The sequence below is a fragment of the Budorcas taxicolor genome, unplaced genomic scaffold (assembly GCF_023091745.1).
Source record: "Budorcas taxicolor isolate Tak-1 unplaced genomic scaffold, Takin1.1 scaffold474, whole genome shotgun sequence".
Taxonomy (NCBI): domain Eukaryota; kingdom Metazoa; phylum Chordata; class Mammalia; order Artiodactyla; family Bovidae; genus Budorcas; species Budorcas taxicolor.
The window spans coordinates 634-22,661 of record NW_026292564.1 but is presented as its reverse complement, the minus strand read 5'-3'; the positions used below and the strand labels follow the sequence as shown (position 1 = coordinate 22,661).

Genomic DNA, 22,028 nt, shown 5'->3' with positions numbered 1-22,028 from the left:
CGGACTGGAGTTGGACATCCCCAAGGTCTCCAGTGTGACCAGTGCTGGGTAGGATTAAGGGGATGTAATCTTAACTCATTGCCAGTTTAACATATTCACCACAGATGGGAATAGATATTGTGATGTAAAGAAACCCAAGCCTGTGCCCTGAGACTGGGAACCTGGTGAAGCAGCCATAAGCCTTATCCTCTTATTGCTCTGAGGGAATGTAAGTCACTGATTTCTCCCCTAGTCCTCCATAAGAGCAGTTTAGGGTGTTTCCAATGGTAAACATTTCATTGTCATAGACCCACTTTAGGTAATAACAGAAGTAATGACAAAAGAGTGGGTTATCTGGTCCTGTTAGGGGCATTAAGAGTATTTTAATAATAAGCAGGGCGATGCAATGTTGCCTAAAAGGGGGAAGGGTCCTGGTTGTAAGAGTTAGTAAGTGGCTTAAGAACAAAATGATAAGAGGCAACAAACCAGATGTTCCATAAAAGTGGAGTGGAGATTTGATCCAGGGGTATGTTTGTAACTTTAGGAGAAAGATGGTAAGGGTTTGGGCCTAAACAGCCTGCAGGGCTAACACCCAAAGTGGCAGACATTATCCCTGGAAGCCCAATTGCCTTTGAAGAGATGCCACAAACAGATGAACTTCCAGCAGGCATCCTGTGTCTGTCACCTGCCCTAGTGTGTTCACCGAGAGATGCTGTTGTTGCACATGTTGTAGGAAACACGGACGATGAAGGCCTGTATATCTAGAGGGACTGGCTATTATACAGTATTTCTCTCCCAAGGGTCAGCTATTTTCTTGTCCCTCCAGAAGATTGTAGAAGCAACACTGGGGGCCTGGACGGAGCTTAGTAAAAGAGCATGAAACATGAAGGGGGCAGGGCACAAATTTTGAAAGAATGACATAGCCCAAGGGCATAACATAAACCAATTAAAATAAAACGGGTCCAAGGTGACAAGTCAAATTCAACTAAACCTTGATCCCCCAATCTGCAAGCTAAATGACACACCCAGAGTTGCCAGGACAATCCCAAGGCACTGCCAAAAGAGGGAAGAGTGGGTGGTTCCCCAATTGTTGGGGTGATCCTCCCACTCGTTAGCATATGAAATCACCCAGCTCTTGAAAACTAACCACACATTCCATGGCCCCTGCACACTCCTCTATGATGGCCCACACGCTGTGGACTGTGCTTCTCTCTGAATCTGAACAAATCCACCTCTTATCACTGTGTCTCTCACTGGATTTTTGCAATGAGACGTCAGAGCCTGAGCTTCATTAGGTCCTGAAGCCAGGGACCATGGGTTTTGGCAGGGCTCAAGTCCCAGGAGAGAGGAGCTGAAGGACGGGAGGAAATATCAGTGGGAATAACATGCCGAGGAATCCCCTTCATAGCCTCCCAAAAAATCTGCTAAATACCTGACCTGTTCTCAGTTTTCATTGTCCTGATTCTTGGCACAAAGAAGATTAGGACAGAAGAACCCCCACCTGATTGGGCAACAGTTACTAGGGCACAGCAGATAGTGGAGCCTTTGGGACACACTGAGGAGTAGGCCCTGCCAGAGTCCCTCAGTTGCACCCATTGCTGCTCGCCTATTCGCAGGGGGTTCAAGGAAACAAGAAACAGGAGATTGTAAAAGAATTAAGATTTTGTTAGCCATATGTCTTTCCAGCCATAGTAGTGAGGACCTCCTACTTTAACTGTAGGTCTTCTGGAATCTGAGACTGAACCACGTGAGCTTTCTGTTGAGTCTGTTTTTGCTGTCCCAGTTTCCGGCATGGTGGGTTTCTTGTCACTTCCACTGCGCTGGGTTTTATTCACATTCAGCTTCCACTGAAGGAGTTTTCCCCGAGTTGGGCTTCTGCTATGCTTGGCCTCCACCTTGCGGGGACTGAGCCGAGACTGTTTCAGCTGGGTTAAATCTGAGTCACGGCACCACAGATGTTGGGGGGGAGTGTGTAATTTCCTGGCTTCTGCCTCTTTGCAACAAAAATTTGATACGACGGACGGACTAGTGTTACAGCCCTCAGATGGACCATTGTTACAGCCTGGTGTAATTTCTTCAGATGGATCGGTGTTACAGCCCCATGTAATTTCCTCGGACAGACCAATGTTACAGCTCTGTGTTACAGCTTAGTTTTATTTAGAAAGTAAAGGAAAATACATCCTCAAAGCGTGAGGGCAGGCCAACCCAAAAGATGTGAAGAGAAGGAAAACCTCTGGCCCAATTTTGGCTTTTCTTTTTATATGTTTTTTCTCCTCCCCCTGAGCCTCCTCCTGGGCTAGCCAGGAGGGCTGTTTGTTTTACCTGAGGTTCTCATTCCAGTCCTTTGTTTTATTTTCATGGGCTTTTCCCCTCTTTGCCTTTTAGCCACTGCATTCTGGACTCCTTTTTCCTATTCTAACTACCTAACACTACCAAGGAGCAAGCATCTTATAATTTTGTGGCTGCAATTACCATCTGCAGGATTTTGGAGCCCAAGAAAATAAAATCTGGACCACTTTACTTTTCCCCCATCTATTTATGAAGTGATGGGGTCAGCTGCCATGATTTTAGTGTTCTGAACATTGAATTTCAAGCCAGCTTTTTCACTCTCCTCTTTTACCCTAATCAAAAGGCTCTTTAGTTCCTCTTTACCTTCTTCCATTAGATTAGTATCATCTGCATATCTGAAGTCATTGATATTTCTCCTGGAAATCTTGATTCCAGCTTGTGATTCATCCAGCCTGCCATTTTGCATGATGTACTCTGCATAGAAGTTAAATAAACAGAGTGATAATATACAGCCTTGGCATATTCTTTTCCCAGTTTTGAACCAGTCAGTTGTTCCATATCCAGGTCTAACTGTTGCTTCTTGACCCACACACATGTTTCTCAGGAGGCAGTTAAGGTAGTCTGGTATTCCCATCTCTTGAAGAGTTTTTCACAGTTTGTTGAAAAAGGTACTTAAGGTAAAATGAGGTCATATGGATGATTCTAATGCAATGTGATTAGTGTCCTCTTAAGAAAAGGCTATTAGGACAGAGGCACACGCAGAGGAAGACCACGTGGAGACGCAGAGAGATCATGGCCATCTAGGAGCCAAACAAAACCAGCCCTTGATCTTGAACTTCTAGCCTCCAGAACTGTAAGGAAATAAATCTCTGTTATTTAAGCTGCCCAATGTGTAGAACTTTGTGATGGCAGCCCTAATGAACTGACACAATCAATAAACTTGAAAATAATGAAATAAACTCAAATTAAATAACAATTTGATAATGGAAATAAGTACTGCTGTGTACATGTGGGTGATAATATAACTTGCTATGCTTGAAAGGTCAATTTGGTAGTATCATTTGAAATCTGAAATATGTATTCAGTTTTAGCAGCAATTTTACTTCAAGCAGAAATTATATACCATTAATAAAGATGTAAATGTATACACATAATCAATTACATTTTGAAAGCTGGAAGTGAAGCTTACATTAAAAGGGAGTACATATTATGGATCATTCATAGAATGAAATAATGTGCAGTTTTTAAAAAGAATGAGGTAACTTTGTGCATATTGACAGAGAAAGATGTCTATGCCTTGGGAAGATGTCCATGATATATTATTAAATTACAAACAGTTGTGAAACAATTATATAGAGAATGACTATAATTATTTATACCCAGCATATATATACTTTTCCACCAGTATGGGATACAAATTAAGACCATATTTTTTTTTGAAAAGTTGAACTATATTTTTTTATTCTTTTATATTGAAAGTATAATTACTTTACAGTGTTGTGTTAATTTCTGCTGTACTGCATCATGAATCAGCTATATGATACACATATCCCCTCCATCTTGATCCTTCCTCCCTAAACCATCCCACCTCTCTTAGGTCATCACAGAGCACCAAGCTGAGCTCCCTGTGCTATACAGCAGCTTCCCACTAGCTATCTGTTTTACACATGGTAGTGGCAAAGTAAGACTTCCAGAAAATGAAAGTAGGTTTTCTTGAAATATCCATTTAACTAAGGTGATGGCAGTAATTCTGGAGATAATGTTTCAACTATATAAATCCAGCCTCTTTGTAAACCAGTTAGCATGACAGACACACACTAAAAAACTCTGTAAGTTTCGAAGAAAACGGGCATAAAGGGTACTTAGTGGCTAGTCTAAGGCATTATTAGTTTTGAGAAGGAACTCATCAGACTGACTTATGTTTTCCATGTCTAGGATATGTGAGGGAATGAATAATCACTTGAGCTGCATTGGCAGTAAGAATTACTCTTATATCTCTTTGGAGTAAAAGTTACTTTGGGCTGCTATTTTGGAGAAACTGCAGACATAAGAGGGCTTCCTAGGGCTTCCTTCCACCTTGTTTTTGGTGGCACAGTGGTAAAGAACCTGCTTGCCAGTGTGGGAGATGCCAAGAGATGCAGGTTTGATCCCTGGGTTGGGAAGATCCTCTGGAGAAGAAAATGGTGACCCACACTAGTATTCTTGCCTGGAATATTCCATGGACAGAGAAACCTGGCACGCTAGTCCATGGGGTCATAAGAGTCAGACTTGACTGAGCATGTGTGTGTATAGACACAAGAGAAGCTCTGAAAATGGAATAGAAGTTATCCTTTTATAAGGGATGTTTACCTTTATAAGAGAAAACTCCATCTGTAAGGGTATCTCTGTCTCTGAAACAGGAAGAGAATGACCAAATCTCTAGAAACTTATCAGTGGAGAAGAAAATGACCTAAATCTGTGTAATAACCTTACCTTTGTTTACTGTGCTTTACCCAGTAGCCTCTCATAACCAGCTCCCAACACCTTCTTTTGTCTTTAGCTTAAGATGGCATTTAAGGTGGTGATGTGGGCCATTTCTGGGAGTTATGCAGTTTTCCTGGGTCTCTCCCATATATTCAGGAGGTACACTTGTTATTGAAGGCAAACCATTCTATATCACAGTAATCCAAGTCTGTGCCCCAACCACTAATGCCAAAGAAGCTGAGGTTGAACGGTTCTGTGAAGACCTACAAAACCGTCTAGAACGAACACCAAAAAAAGATATCCTTTTCATCATAGGGGACTGAAATGCAAAAGTAGGAAGCCAAGAGATGCCTGGAGTAACAGGCAAGTTTGGCCTTTTATTACAAAATGCAGCAAGGCAAAGACTAACAGAGTTTTGCCAAGAGAACACACTGGTCATAGCAAACACCCTCTTCCAACAGTACAAGAGAAGACTCTACACATGGATATCACCAGATGGTTAATACCAAAATCAGATTGATTATATTCTTTGTAGCCAAAGATGGAGAAGCTCTATATAGTCAGCAAAAACAAGATGGAGCTGACTGTGGCTCAGATCATGAACTCCTTATTGCAAAATTAAGACTTAAATTGAAGAAAGTAGAGAAAACCACTAGGCCATTCAGGATGACCTAAATCAAATCCCTTACGATTATACAGTGGAAGTGACAAACAGATTCAAGGGATTAGATCTGATAGACAGAGTGCCTGAAGAACTATGAACAGAGGTTCTTAACATTGTACAGGAGGCAGTGATCCAAACCATCCCTAAGAAACAGAAGTGCAAAAAGGCAAAATGGTTGTCTGAAGAGGCCTTTCAAATAGCTGAGAAAAGAAGAGAAGTGAAAGACAAAGGAGAAAAGGAAAGATATACCCATCTGAATGCAGAGTTCCAATGAATAGCAAGGAAAGAGAAGAAAGCCTTCCTAAGTGATCAATGCAAAGAAACAGAGGAAAATAATAGAATGGGAAAGACTAGACATCTGTTCAAGAAAATTTGAAATACCAAGGGAAAATTTCATGCAAAGATGGACATAACAAAGGACAGAAATGGTATGGACCTAACAGAAGCAGAAGATATTAAGAAGAGGTGGCAAGAATACACAGAAGAACTATACAAAAAAGATCTTCATGACCCAGATAACCATGATGGTGTGATCACTCACTTAGAGCCAGACATCCTGGAATGCGAAGTCAAGTGGGCCTTAGGAAGCATCACTACGAACAAAGCTAGTGGTGATGGAATTCCAGCTGAGCTATTTCAAATCCTAAAAGATGATGTTGCTAAAGTTCTGCACTCAATATGCCAGCAAATTTGGAAAACTCAGCAGTGGCCACAGGACTGGAAAAAAATCAGTTTTCATCCAATCCCAAAGAAGCACAATAATAAAGAATGTTCAAACTACCACATAATTGTACTCACTTCACACGCAAGCAAAGTAATACTCAAAATTCTCCAAACTAGGCTTCAACAATACATGAACTGAGAACTTCTAGATGTTCATGCTGGATTTAGAAAAGGCAGAGGAATCAGGGATCAAATTGCCAATATCTGCTGGATCACAGAAAAAGCAAGAGAATTCCAGAAAAACACCTACTTTTTCTTCATTGACTACACTAAAGACTTTGACTGTGGGGATCACAACAAACTGTGGAAAATTCTTAAAGAGATGGGAATACAAGACCACCTTACCTGTCTCCTGAGAAACCTGAATACAGGTTAAGAAGCAACAGTTAGAACTGGACATTGAACAATGGACTGGTTTCAGATTGGGAAAGGAGTACATCAAACCTGTATACTGTTACCCTGCTTATTTAACTTCTAAGAAATGTACATCATGAGAAATGCTGGGCTGGATGAAGCACAAGCTAGAATCAAGATTGCCAGGGGAAATATCAATAACCTCAGATATGCAGATGACACCACCCTTATGGCAGAAAGCAAAGAGCAACTAAAGAGCCTCTTGATGAAGGTGAAAGGGGAGAGTGAAAAAGCTGGCTTAAAACTCAACATTCAAAAAACTAAGATCATGGCATCTGGTCCCATCACTTCATGGCAAATAGATGGGGAAACACAGGAAAGAGTGAGAGACTTTATTTTTTGGGGCTCCAAAATCACAGCAGATGGTGATTGCAGCCATGAAATTATGACTCTTGCTCCTTGGAAGAAAAGCTATGACAAACCTACATATTAACCTCTACACATTAAAAACTCTGCATGTTGAAAAGCAGAGACATTACTTTGTTGACAAAGGTCCATTTAGTTAAAGGTATGGTTTTTCCAGTAGTCATGTATGGATGTGAGAGTTGAACCATAAAGAAGGCTGAGCGCTGAAGAATTGATGCTTTTGACCTTTGTTGTTGGAGAACTCTTGAGAGTCCCTGGACTGCAAGGAGATCAAAGCAGTCTATCCTAAAGGAAATCAATTCTGAATATTCAAGGAAAAGACTGATGCTGAAGCTGAAGCTGCAATACTTTGGCCACCTGATGTGAAAACTGACTCATTGGAAAAGACCCTGATGATGGAAAAGATTGAAGGCAGAAGGAGAAGGGCACGACAGAGGATGAGATGGTTGAATGACATCACCGACTCATGGACATGAGTTTGAGCAAGCTCTGGGAGATGGTGAGGGACAGGGAAGCCTGGCATGCTGCAGTTCATGGGGTTGCAAAGAGTCAGACATGACTGAGCGACTGAACAACAACAACAACAACAACAACACTTGTTATCAAACTTCTGTTCATTTTGTCTTGTTACTCTACCTTGTATTACATAGGAGTCTCAGCCACGAACCTAGAAGCGGAGAGGGAAAATCATTTTTCCTTATGTGTCATCAAGGGGCTATTTGATGTCCCCTCGCTTCTTGTATGTTGATGCTGTGTCCTGTGAGGAATTGCTGGTGCTGGCTGTTTTACACAAGCTTTTAAATTGAAAAAAAAAATTAATAACAGCCTATTTCAAACAGAAATTCTTCTGTTGTCTGTTACTCTCTGAATGTGCTCAGTCCTGCATGAAATTTGGCACTTTATGTAGTTACTCCCTTAATTGCATTCATGTTTGATATAGCAAACAGTTCTCAGATCTGTCAAACTTCTGAGCCTGAAGAAGAGCTCCCTTCAAAGCATATTTCAGTTCACAGGAATCTCAAAGGTTTATATTACTCCTTATCTAATCCAAGCTTCTGGTCCATGCCTTCCTCTGGCCATTGTTCTTATTTTGCTTTTTTTTTTACTTTGAAAGCATCTTGTTTTTTCCTGGACAACCCTTGCATATTCAGTCACTTATCTTTCAACATGGATGTTCAAACAGTATTATATTGGGTATAATGCATAACATGAGGTCTAGGGCACCTTCATATATTTGAAAGGGGAGGAAAAAGAATTTAGGTCAAAGGGTTCCATTTCTCAAAATATTGGGAAAAAATCTTCATTTACCTTTGCTTTTAAAACACCATCTGACAACCAAGCTAAGGAGGTTAATATTTTATATAGTTCCTTCATATGGTTATGGCACTCCCTTGTTAATTATTTGAGACATCAGTGTTTTACTAATGTTTAATGCTAATGTCATATTATCACCTGCTACAGCTAATAATTTCCAGTGGTCATGTATGGATGTGAGAGTTGGACTGTGAAGAAAGCTGAGTGCTGAAGAATTGATGCTTTTGAACTGTGGTGTTGGAGAAGACTATTGAGAGTCCCTTGGACTGCAAGGAGATCCAACCAGTCCATTCTGAAGGAGATCAGCCCTGGGATTTCTTTGGAAGGAATGATGCTAAAGCTGAAAGTCCAGTACTTTGGCCACCTCATGTGAAGAGCTGACTCATTGGAAAAGACTCTGATGCTGGGAGGGTTTGGGGGCAGGAGGAGAAAGGGACGACAGAGGATGAGATGGCTGGATGGCATCACGGACTCGATGGACGTGAGTCTGAGTGAACTCTGGGAGTTGGTGATGGACAGGGAGGCCTGGCGTGCTGCAATTCATGGGGTTGCAAAGAGTCGGACAAGACTGAGCAACTGAACTGAACAGCTAATTGATTTCTAAAATCACAGTTCATAGTCCTTTTCTCTTCGAAGTCTATAATGAACTCAGATTCTTAGGGCCCTATTCTCCATGAAAATCACCCATGACACATTACAAACTTGAGACCGCTTATTAAAAACATAGCTTACATATTTACATAAACATTCTGAGGAAAAATGATAAGGATATGGAAGAATGAGAAAGTATGAAGAAAGATAGAATCTTGGCTCCAGGGCTGGAAGTTATGGGAGATGAGATCATTAGCATAAAATTCAGCTTGATGGGATACAGTCAGTCATTTTAATGTTCACTGTATGGTGGCACCTGGAACAAGCTATCAGGTGATTTTAATCATTTGTTAAAAATTGAAACAAAATAATTTTCTAAACAGTCCTATGATCAGAGTTACAGGGGACTTTGGAAGTAGAGTGAGAAACCTAAGATAAAGTGCCTGTTGAACTTGTGCTAACTGTCCTGTTGGCCCTGTCTCCAGGCTGCATCAAGATGCTGCTCTTTTCATTTCCAAGGTTCCAACAGAACCTTGTGCTTACAGGCATTCCAGATATTGTCACACTTTCTAGTGTCTTTTCACTGCTTACTTATCTGTTGATTCTGTTAGATTTTGAAGTCCTTCACAACAAGGAACTCATCATTATGTCTAGCATAAGCCCCTAATAAATGTTTGATTTTGTTTGATTTAATGTAATTTAATATTCACTAAAAGTCTGTTCAAAACTTTTGCTTTTTTAAGAAAACTGACTAGACCTAGATTGCCCAGCACAGAAGAGGCAATTCTAAGAGTAGATTCCCTTCAAACCCTCCTACCTTGTAGTGCAAATGTAGATTGGTATAGCCACTATGGAAAACAGTATGAAGGGTCCTTATAAAACTAAACTAGAGCTACCATATAATCTAGCAACCCTACTCCTAGGCATGTATCCAGAAAAGATGGAAACTCTTAACTTGGAAAGATATATGCACCCTACTGTTCATAGCAGCACTATTTATAACAGCTAAGACAGGGAAGCAAACTATGTGTCCATCAACAGATAACTTGTTTAAGAAGATGTGGTACATATATACAGTGGAATATTACTCAGCCAAAAGAAAAAATGAAATATTGCCATCTGCAGCAACACGGATGGATCTAGAGATTATCATACTAAATGAAATCAGACAAAGACAAATATTATATGATATCACTTATATGTAGAATCTAAAAAATACAAATTAATCTATATACAAAACAGAAACAGATTCACAGACATAGAAAACAAACATGATTATGAACGGGGAAAGGGGGAAGCAATAAATTAGAGGAGTATGGGATTAGCAAATACAAGCTACTATACATAAATAGCTAAGCAATAAGGATTTATTGGGCAACACTGGGAACTATATTCAATACCTTGTAATAATCTATAATAAAAAATAATCTAAAAACTATATCTGAAACACTTTGCTGTATGTCTGAAACTAACACAATAAGTTAACTATACTTCAGTTAGAAAAGCCTGGATTCCCTTCAAATACTGCAAACTCCCCATCATCTCCTTTGGCCAGTTGGGGGTTTTAGGCATACAGTCGCCTGGACACACACAATCCTGGGTGCTTGGCTTTGGAGCTAGTTGCATACTTGCAGGGAATTCTTTGGTACAGGAGAAAAAGGCTAAGCCACATGTAAAGGAAGGAGGTGATGATAATATACCTAATACTCTGTTGCAGAAAGACCCAACATGACTATTTAAATTTCTTAAGCAAATGAACCACAGGCGGAATTATCTGTTTTATACGAAATTTTTTTCCCCCACAAGATTCTTTTAAAAAACAAAGCTGTATATGTGCATTTTTTTTTTTTTTTTTCCTGAGGAGAAACCAAGCGCTTTACTGGATTCTCAAAGGGACCCTGAAAGATTAAGGTTACTGCTTGGTGTGAGTAAACAGAATTTGGCTTTCAAATGCCAAGCTTCTACTTTTATAATATGTTTCCTTACAGAAAAGATCACATCTGAGCCTCTTTGTACTCTCTGTACCTTGTAAAGCAGTACCCAGCTCAGCAATCCATAGGGGTTCATTTGGACAAAGTGCATTGGTAGGGAAAGCAAGGCTTACCGGAAAATCATCACTATCCAGGGCTGACATCTCTTGGCATTGCCACTTGCCTTACCTGTCATGGATGTGCTCATTGGTAGCAGTTAATAGAAAGACTGTATCGCTGTCTGAAAGAGTAGTAATTCTCAATATATTTGTATACTTTGAAATGTCCATATTCTTTTCCATGTGCAGCTACTATCACAGTTAACTTATTTGTATGGTACTTAAATTGGTAATGATTTTACAGTAGATTCTTAAGAACTTCTATGGGATACATATGTCTTCCAGGGAGTGGGACTTCTGTGATGAGAAAACTTAAGGCACGTTTCTCTCAGGCAGAAGCTCTGTTTCCTTACTCCTTCCCTTAAATGATTAAAAAAAAAAAAAAAAAGATAAGTCCTGTGAGATCCCAGAGATTCAAGGTTGGTTGTTGTTTTTTTTTTTTTTACTTTATTTTGCTATACAATACTGTACTGGTTTTGCCATACATTGACATGAATCAGCCACGGGTGTACATGAGTTCCCAATCCTGAACCCCCCTCTCACCTCCCACCCCATAAGTTTTAAAGCCTCAAAATAACCCAAGCCGGTCTGTAACAGCAGGAGACTTTTCTAACAAAGCTCACACGGTTTGGGTTGGGCTATCACCTGACCACTACAAAGTTAAAGAAAAAAACATTATTTTTCTTTTTTTAAAGTGACAGCTTACCTCGCTGGCTTAGCAAGTATTTTTCCCTATTATAGTTTGTTTGGAAAAGAGCTTAACTTGGAAGCCTTCTTTATCCTTAGCTCTTCCTCCCGCCCCCGACTGTACCATTAAATCCTAGCAAACAGGGTGACTAAAAACGATAGGGAGTAATTACCCCCCAATTCCCCCCATTTTATGTATGCCAGCCCTTGTTACTTTTAAAAGTTGATTGAAATAATCAGTTCAGGGCTGGTCTCTCCTTGCAAGGTCAAAGGCTGAGCATGCATTAAACTTCTGACTTTAGTTCAGAGGGTGAGGTAAACAACAGGACTATAAATAGCCAAGTTTCTCACTGTGGTTTTGTGGAGCCGCCCAGCTGAGCAAAGAGAAAGGAAGCAAGCTGGTCGGAAGGGGTTGTGTAAGTAGAAACTTTGTGTTTTCCAAACATGATTCCTTGAGAGTTTGCTAAATGATTTGATTTTCGGGTCTTCATAAAATTTTTTTGTCCTTAGAATAGATTTTTTAAAAAGAGATGGGTAAAGAAAATAACACGAGAGTCTAAACTCCGGGTGCGGTGGGGACATTGTCAGTTCTAGCTGATTTTTGCCCTGCCTTCTGCACAGCTGAGGATAAAGATAGGGGCAGAGGAGGCTGGAGAAGTGGAATACTTTTCCTCTGTAAAAAGTTGTGTTGTTATTATAGGCAATACTATGTGTTCAAGCTTAAGTTTCCCACTGAAATAGGAAGGAGAGCTCTAATGGCAAAACAGCTGGTGGGTTTGAGGAGCAGATCTGGCCTGTGTAGGGTGCTGTAGAAATGTCCAGGGATATTGTGAGCAATTTCAAGGTAAAAGAAGAGAAAGCAGGTTTGGTTCACTGTGCAAAATAGTCATCCTTGAAAGAGTCAAAACCCATGTCAAAATCAGTGGTTATTGGTGCTTTTAGGAGAATGAGAAGGGGACCCTCAGAAGCGGGTCTGAGGATGTGGGGGTGGGGGAAGAGGGTGGAAAATATTTTTGCTTATTTTGTCTTTAAATGGGGAATTTTAAACAAATATAGGTCTGTTTGTGGTCAAGAAATCCAGGCTTGTGATTGAAAAGTGATGAGATTAGTGAAATTCACTACATTTCAATTGTTACCGCATTAAGTGAAGTCTCTCAGTAGTGTCCGACTCTTTGTGACCCCATGGACTATACCTGCCAGGCTCCTCTGTCCATGGGATTTTCCAGGCAAGATTACTGGAGTGGGTTGCCGTTTCCTTCTTCAGGAGATCCTGAACCCAGGTCTCCTGCATCGCAGGCAAACTCTTTACCGTCTGAGCCACAAGGACTTCCAGTAAATCTAATTTTATTCATGTCATTTTATATAGTTGTCTGACAGCTGTAATCAATCAAAAGTTTCTTATGTAAAAAGTTATTTTAAGAAAACAAAGTTAACAGCTTCTTGATTATAGTGATGGGAAAATCTCGAAGTGTGAACTCTGTAATCCACTACCCTCTGCCAATGGCTTTAGTTATTTTTTCATCAAAAAACTAAATGAGTGAAATAACCTTTTCATTTATATTCACTCTTCAGCCAGTTGGAATGGTGTGCAGAGTGAGGATGCCAGGTGCTAAGTTTATGCTGAAGGGTCTGTAACTACTGAATTTATATTCTATAAAGCGGGGAAAATCTAGTCATTCTAGTAAGAAACAAAAAAAGCCTGAATAATTTTGATGTTTTCTTTGTCATCTTAGGGCATAAAAAACTCACTTCCCTCTGTCCTAACCTAGAGGGGTGGGGTGGAGGAGAGAGAGGGAAGCTTAAGAGGGAGGAGGTATATTGTACATACAGCTGATTCATACTGTTGTGAGTGATGGAAAGCACAAAAACGAACACAACATTGTAAAGCGGTTATACTGCAATTAAATAAATAAATTAAAACCCCCAAATTCTGGCTACTGTAGTTCCTAAAATGTAGGTAAGAGGTCATGTGTTGGAATCGGTAGAACTGGTTTGAATTGTTTCCCTGTGACTTAGTACCTGTGTGGGACCTGGGCAAGCTGCCTAAACTCACTTAGCCAGTTTTCTCAGCTGCAAAAAGAGATAATGGTCATATAATTGTAGTCAGGTTTTTAAAAGTTCTATCCACAGCTACTAGTGCATTAGAGCCCATATCAGTCTGATTTTAGCTTCTCTGCTCCCCTCTTAACTCTGGGCTCACTCTAGGTAATTTATCATTAGCTGCCTCCTCTCCCCCAACCACCCCGTCCCCAAAGTACTTTTACTTTTTTACCATAGATCAGTGCCTGAACATGTGCCAACTTCCTTGTTCTGGAATTTTGCCTCGATCCGTCTCCCACCGACCTTCATATCAAAATAAGCACGCTTATCTTGATGACCTGATTCACTTGGTGTGTCTGAAATTAAATATTAAATGTATGGATTTTCTTTCTCTGCTCATCTCTGCTGAATATGTTTTTTTTTTTTTTTTTCCACCACCTATCTACAGTTCATGTGTTTTATTTGTACCTCTCTGCAGAGAGCTCTGGCCCTTGTTTTGGGAATATTTCTTATCATGTATTTAACTTTGCTACTCAGAGGGGCATTTTTTTTAACCCAAGAACACGCCATCTAGTCACAGGAACTTCCTAAAAGTAGTGGTAGCCAATAAGTAGACTCATAAGAGTGTAGATTTCAGTGAATCTTAAGGGGTACAAGGCCCAGTGATTTGTAGTATTTCTTCCGGCCAGGTGTCTTCTCATTGGTCCATATTGGTCTTGGCTATGACAGCAATATTTTGGCAGGCAATAACATCTGAATCTCATGTTGGCAGACAGCCCTCACTGCCACCTCCTTTCTTCCTAAGTTCTCTTCCCATGATGTCTTTTCATTTCTATGCAGAATTCCCTATGTACTCTTCCTGTGCTTAGATTGGTAGAGGAAAGAAAGAAGCAGTCAGAACTTGTTGTATCTCAAAAATCAAATCATGTCTACAGAATGTTACTTGGTTGTAGAGACCGTATTCTCAGAATTTCCCTAGACATGTATTTTCTCCTGGACATATATCTTGTACTAGAGAAGCACTTGACTGCCTGTTTAGGCTAATCTTCATAGCAGGCTTATTCAAGTTATCTCGCTAAGCCAGATAGTTAAGATGTGCTTAGGCAGCTTCCCTGACTAGGGCTGATCTTTCCCCTTTACAGGGAGATTTGGTGCTAAGATGCCCAATACAAAGAACCCAACAACATGGAGACAGAATCCACTGGCTAGATATTTGTAGAAAGTAGAATTATACCTGCTGGTTTATAGAGATTCCCTGTTACAATCGTGAAGATGACAGAAAGGTTTTCTCTTTTACAGGACAACCCCAGCCATGTGGAGAGGCCTGGGGCTGGCTCTGGCTCTCTGCCTCCTCCTAACTGGAGGAACAGAGAGCCAGGGCCAAAGCTCCTATTGTAAGCAACCTCCAGCCTGGAGCATAAAGGATCAAGACCCTATGCTGAACTCCTATGGTTCAGTGACCGTGGTTGCTCTTCTTCAAGCCAGCTGATACCTGTGCATTCTGCAGGCATCTAGGTAAGGTAGTCTTTCTGTGGTCTAGAATTGCTTAAGGGGATAGCTATTCAATAGATACATGCATAAAACAATAAAAATAGAAAAGATATTTACTAAATTGTATAAAAAACCCCACTATATTTGTTGGCCTAGAGCATGTTAGAACAGAAAAGACTAGGGGGATGTTAACAGTGGCTTTCCTGGAGCTATGTAAATATTTCTTTTCTTTTTGTGTACCTATATTTTATAGTAGCCTACAAAATATGTATTACTTGTGTAAGGAAAATGTTTTAAATTGTACTCCTGCAAATGGATTGCTGCTGCTGCTGCTAAGTCGCTTCAGTCATGGCCGACTCTGTGCGACCCCATAGACGGCAGCCCACCAGGCTCCCCCGTCCCTGGGATTCTCCAGGCAAGAACACTGGAGTGGGTTGCCATTTCCTTCTCCAATGCATGAAAGTGAAAAGTGAAAGGGAAGTCGCTCAGTCATGTCCGACTCTTCACGACCCCATAGACTGCAGCCTACCAGGCTCCTCCATCCATGGGATTTTCCAGGCAAGAGTACTGGAGTGGGGTGCCATTGCCTTCTCCGCAAATAGATTAGTTATTTCAATATAGGAAGCAGATATGAGAGCTTTGCCAGAGTAGAACAAACACTATACTTGCCACCAAAGGTCTTGAGTCATTTAATGAATTTATAAATATATATATTTGTTGGGTTATTTGCCAAATACTTATTGTATACAATTTCTCTGTAACTGGGAGATGGATTAAAAAGATACACACTTCATAGGATTATTGTGAGGACCATATGGACTAATGTTTTTGCAAGCACTTGGCATATAGTTTTTACTGAGTATAAGAGTTCAATAAATAATTAGAAAAATACAAGTTTTAGTCTTTTAAAACAATATAAAAAAGAGGTCTGAGTAAGTAAAAAATCAAAGAGTTTCATGTAGGAAAATAGAGGAGAAAGGGAGAAGTCACTAATTAAATTATTCCTTTTTAAATATTTTTTCCAAATATTTTAGATTGGAGGACCTGCGAGTAAAACTGGAGAAAGAAGGATATTCTAACATCTCTTATGTTGTTGTTAATCATCAAGAAATCTCTTCTCGATTAAAATATGTGCATCTTAAAAATAAGGTTTCAGAACATATTCCTGTTTACCAACAAGAAGAAGACCAACCAGATGTCTGGACTCTCTTAAATGGAAATAAAGATGACTTCCTCATATATGACAGGTGTGTACCCACCTTTATACACACGTGCATGCACACCCACCCCCAAATTACAATATACCTGCTTCATAGTTAATGTAGTAAGTGATTTAAAATAAGACATCTGCTTTTATCTTGTTACCAAATACTCAGTTTCAAAGTGAGCCCATTAGAATGTTTGGTTTTGCCAGATGACTTCCTTTTACACAAAAGAATTCACTCCAATAGGGAAATAAGGAAAATTGACTATACTTTCTTCCCCCTGTACATTAGCATTCTGATTAAATAAAAAGAAAAATCAATTTGTACCTTACATACAATTCTCACTTAAAAATTTTCAGATGAATAACCGTACTTTGCAGACTACTGGCTTATCTCTAAAATTACTATTAATACATTTTAAGGTTATATATCTGCATTTCTTAAAGTATGTTAATCATTTAGGCATAATCTGTATGAATCTGCTTTTGATTCCATGAATGAATAAAATGTTTGTATTATGAAAGAACTTCAATGCATACATTATTTGCTATCATCATTTCTAGTTGGTGCTGGTTTGTTTGGTTTTTGGCTCTTCAGGGATGGTAAGCCAGACTCTGCCTAGGTCTGAGACCTACTTGGTCTTACCCTAAGTATTTTTAATATTACATGTTATTCTTTTAGGACTGCAAGCTTCTAATTTAATCTGTTGCAAAGTTTAACCTTTTGATATTCATATAAAATTGTATATACAGGATAAAATGGGGGCAAGAAGGACATTTAAACTCCACCGTTTCTGAAAATGCCAAGTGTATTTCCATTTCTTTCATTGTGCTGAAATTTTTGCTGCATCATATTCTTATTTAAATCAGTGGGCTACTGGCCAAGACTGGAGGATCTTTCTCATTATGCTGTGATTTCTTATTGTGTGGAATTTGTGCTGCCTTAGCAGTTATGAAAAGATCATGTGATTTGCAGACCTGATTTATGAGGTCAGTGGTTTGAACTTTGATAGAATTTATGAGTCAATTACAAAATTGTATTTGACCAAATCACAATAACTAACCACATAATTTTGACATTTATTGTGACATATATCTATTTCATTTTTCACAATGCTAGTATCAGACTCACTGTAATCTTTTCTTTGAAACTTTTTATTTTGTATTGGGGTATAGCTGATTAACAATGTTGTGGTAGTTACAGGTGAACAGTGAAGGGACTCAGCCATACATATACATGTATCTGTTCTTCCCCAAGCTCCCCTCCCATTCAGGCTGCCATATAACATTGAGCAGAGTTCCATGTGCTATACAGTAGGTCCTTGCTGTTTATCCACTTTATAGCAGTGTGTACATGTCCATCCCAAATTCCTTTACTATTCCTCCCACCTGGCAACCATATCAGACTCACTATAGTCTTGTCATGACCTGACCTGGTATGCAGTGCCAGGAAGCTTGAGATCCCCTTCAGGGAAATTTACTAAAGTTATGAAAGGGTCTTATAACAGTTATAAGACCATGAAACCTACAGTCTCATGCCAGATGGTGCATTAAGTAGGATCATGACACTGAAAATATTGTTCACTTTAGTTTAATCACTCAGTTGTGTCCAATTCTTTGTGACTCAGTTCTTTGCACCAGGTTGCCAAAGTATTGGAGTTTCAGCTTCAGCATCGGTCCTTCCAATGAATATTCAGGACTGATTTCCTTTAGGATTGACTAGTTTGATCTTACAGTCCAAGGGACTCTCAAGAGTCTTCTCCAACACCACAGTTCAAAAGTATCAATTCTTCGGCACTCAGCTTTCTTTATAGTCCAACTCTCACATTTTGACTAGATGGACCTTTGTCAGCAAAGTAACGTCTCTGTTTTTTAATATGCTGTCTAGGTTGGTCATAACTTTTCTTCCAAGGAGCAAGCATCTTTTAATTTCATCGCTGCAGTCACCATCTGCAGTGATTTTGGAGCCTCCCAAAATAAAGTCTGTCACTGTTTCATTGTTCCACCATCTATTTGCCATGAAGTGATGGGACCAGATGCCATGATCTTAGTTTTTTGAATATTGAGTTTTAAGCCAAAATATTGTAATGACTGTTATATTTTTCAGATGTGGCCACCTTGTATATCATCTTGGTTTGCCTTATTCCTTCCTAACTTTCACATATGTAGAAGATTCCATTAAGACTGTTTACTGTGAAGATAAATGTGGAAACTGCTCTCTCAAGGTATTTTTCTCAATTATTTTTCTTTGGAGAAAAGAGGAAATCTTTTAAGAGCTACTCAAGTTAGTATTTCATGACTAATTAGCTAAACCAGCGTTTCTTTTGGTATACAAGAAATAAACTACAAGTCATTTTTATAATTACCTACACTTCCTGTTATGTAACATACACTTTAAAACATCTTTTCAAGATTCATATTGCTTTTATCTAGGAGGAGTTGAGAGAACAAAAATCAATGCAGATTACGTATTTTAATTACCACCAAATGATACTGCATGACTTTAAGTGCTTAAAGAACTCAGCCAACATAAAATACACTATTACAATATTATGAATGTGCTCATATAAGAACATAGTGATAGCGAATATTATCCATGGCATTACCTGAAGTGGAACAGGCCCAGATAACTACTTAATTCACCAAGAATGTAAGACTGTCAGCTTTTCTGTGACGCTCTTACACAATGCACTTGAAATTACTGATACTTTGAAAAAATGATTTTATTTTTAAAATTAATAACTTTATTTTTTTTTTACTTCTTCACAACCACTAGAATATTCTTTGTTATGAGAAACACTATATGTATGTATGATTTATAAAAAAGATACTCAAAGAATTGATTTTAACTTATATTAACTAAATTTCTTATATTAAATAAACTTCTTTTCCTCTCAGATTGAGAAGGAAAATAACTCCAAACAGTGTTTCCTTGACAGAGCAAGTTGGCAAAATTTGAACTCAGGTTCAAAAATAATTAAAAGTTTTATTTATGAGCTCTGCTTCCTTTAGATTTTCCCCAACTCTAAAGAAAGCCATTCACATTCTAATGACTCACTTAAGTTAATTAGAAAACCAACAGTTTAGTTAGTTTAACTTAGTTGTGCCATTCTTCACATTTTAATCTGCATAATAATACTGTGAGGGTTATTTTACTGCTTTTACAGATGAGACTGAAGTAAAGCAAGTAAAGTACTAACTCAGTGTCTAACTTATACTCAGTGCCTAATGAATGTTAGCTATGTTGATTCCTATTTTGGGATTTGTTTCAGTATTTTAAAATTTTGAAAATGCCTAGTAATTATAAATATTAGCAGAGTTAATTTTATTGGCTCTTTTGAGTTATCAGAGAGAAATTAGTTTGTTTCAGAAAATAATATTAGATTCAATGCTTTGTTGACACTGGTGTGAAAGGTTCCATTTGGTAAACTGATTTTAGGATTTGATAGTTGTTTGATTTTACTGCAGTCAATCTAAGTTCTTTTAACCAGTTAGTTTATTTAGTTTTGCTTTTGCAGATATAAATATAGTGGTTTTGTTTTCTTTTTAAGCCTTATGTATCTCTCAAATTCTTCCTCAGAATTCTTAAAAATTTAGGAAATGCTTTTAATAAGGAAAGGAAAATTTGACTTCTGCTGTTGATTTAACTAGTATAGAAGCTTAAGTATTGTTAAAGCTTTAACTTACTACATTTTTAAAAATCTATTTTCAAAACATTTACATTGATTTATTTGCAAAATGTTTGAAGATTCTTTAGTTAAATGCAAACTTTGTACAAGAAGCACTTTATAATTAAGTATGGATGGGAACCAAATTTTAATAAAAAGTCTAGGTGTTGAGGCTGAGATAAATTTTTTTTCTCTTATTAATATGATGCTGGAAACACAAAACCAGTTCAAATCTAATTAAGCAGTTTGACTTTCATATATGTTAACTCCAGAATTCATTTTTTCATGCATTTTTGGTAAATCTATAAATTTGTTAAGTGATTTATAAAATGTATTCCAGACACTGGAAGATGAAGACTTCTGTAAAAATGTATCTCTGGCTACCAAGGAGAAAACAGCTGAGGCTTCACAGCGACATCACCATCACCATCACCGACAGCATCCCCATCCCCACCCCCACCCCCACCCCCACCCCCACCCCCACCACGGGCATCAGCTTCATGAAAATGCTCATCTTTCAGAGTCTCCAAAACCAGACACACCAGATACCCCTGAGAATCCCCCTCCTTCAGGTCTTCATCACCACCACCATAGGCACAAGGGTCACCAAAGACAGGGTCACTCAGATAACTGTGATACACTAGTAGGAAGTGAAAATTTACAACTTTCTCTTCCACAAAAGAAGCTCTGACGAAAGAGATGCATAAATCAGTTACTCTGACAGTTTCCCAAAGATTCAGAATCTGCTTTGAGTAGCTGCTGTTGCCACTGTCGGCATCTGGTATTTGAAAAAACAGGGTCTGCAATCACCTGACAGTGTACAGAAAACCTCCCCTCTTTATGTAGCTGACAGGGCCTTTTGGCAGAGGAGAACGTCATTGAATCTTGACAGTGACGTTTGCCTCCAGCTGCCTGACAGGCAGCAGGTCAGCAGCTCAATCCCACAGAAACCAGCACCAAGTGAAGCTGAAAAAATAAGGCCAAAATGTGAAAATGACCTTCAAATTAAATATATGAAATTGGATATATTCTCCAAGTCAATCTACACAATTACATTTCCAGCATTTGTATAAGCTACCTAATTAATAGTGATTCAAAAATAGGAATTGGATTTGCGCAAACATGGAGAAATTGACTTCCACATTTAAAAATATAAGTCAAAGAAATTTTGACCCAAATCATATTTTTATTCAGCTGAAAGGTGATTGCAGCATTTGGTTAATATGTTTTTCTTTTTCTTTTTCCAGTATTCTACTTGCATTAATGAGAACAGAAACGTAAACTATAACCTAGGGGTTTCTGTTGGATAGTTAGCAACTTAGAATGGAGGAAGAACAACAAAGACATGTTTTCCATTTTCTTTACTTACTTCTCAAAACAATATTATCTTTGTCTTTTTAATCTTATGTTTTTAACAGATTAAACCTTTAAAGCAAGAAGTGAATTCTGTCTTTTCAGACCCAGAAATACTCACACATGAATATTTTGCTATGATTACATTTTAGATATCCATTTATACTTTTTTATATCTAAGACTCATATCTTGATTTTTACTATCATATATGAATGAAGCCTTTATATCTTGTTTTTTTTAATCATACTCTTTAAAATTTGAGATTGCCAATCTTGAAAGATAGATGGGAAAAGATAACAGAATGTTGTCTAACTCTTGATTGCTTAGAAAGTATTTCCATAGTCAATGATGGTTCAATAGGCAAACCAGCTCCTATAAACCTGAATTATTTTTATGGTTAATACTATTAAGCAGAAATGTAGAACAGGACTGGCAAAAATGTGGATGTTTGAATTCAATAAAAAAATTTAAAGATTTTTGTTTTCATTGCTGTTATTACTTAGGTAGTATGTTATATTGACAATCAAAATTAATTTTCAACTGCTTTTAAAGAAATTAAATAGCAACTAATGAACCTTCTCAAAACCGTCTACGCTTAAAGTGAGGATCTTTGCCAACAAGTTTAACTTGAGAATCTTTGCTGATAGAGAGGCGTTGTTCTAAATCACGAACGGTATTACGAAGAACTGCAA

At 38.5% G+C, this 22,028-nt stretch overlaps 1 pseudogene; it reads left to right on the top strand.

Moving 5' to 3' along the window:
- Positions 1-11,946: 11,946 nt before the first annotated feature.
- On the top strand, positions 11,947-21,806 carry LOC128071402 (selenoprotein P-like; annotated as a pseudogene).
- Positions 21,807-22,028: the final 222 nt, after the last annotated feature.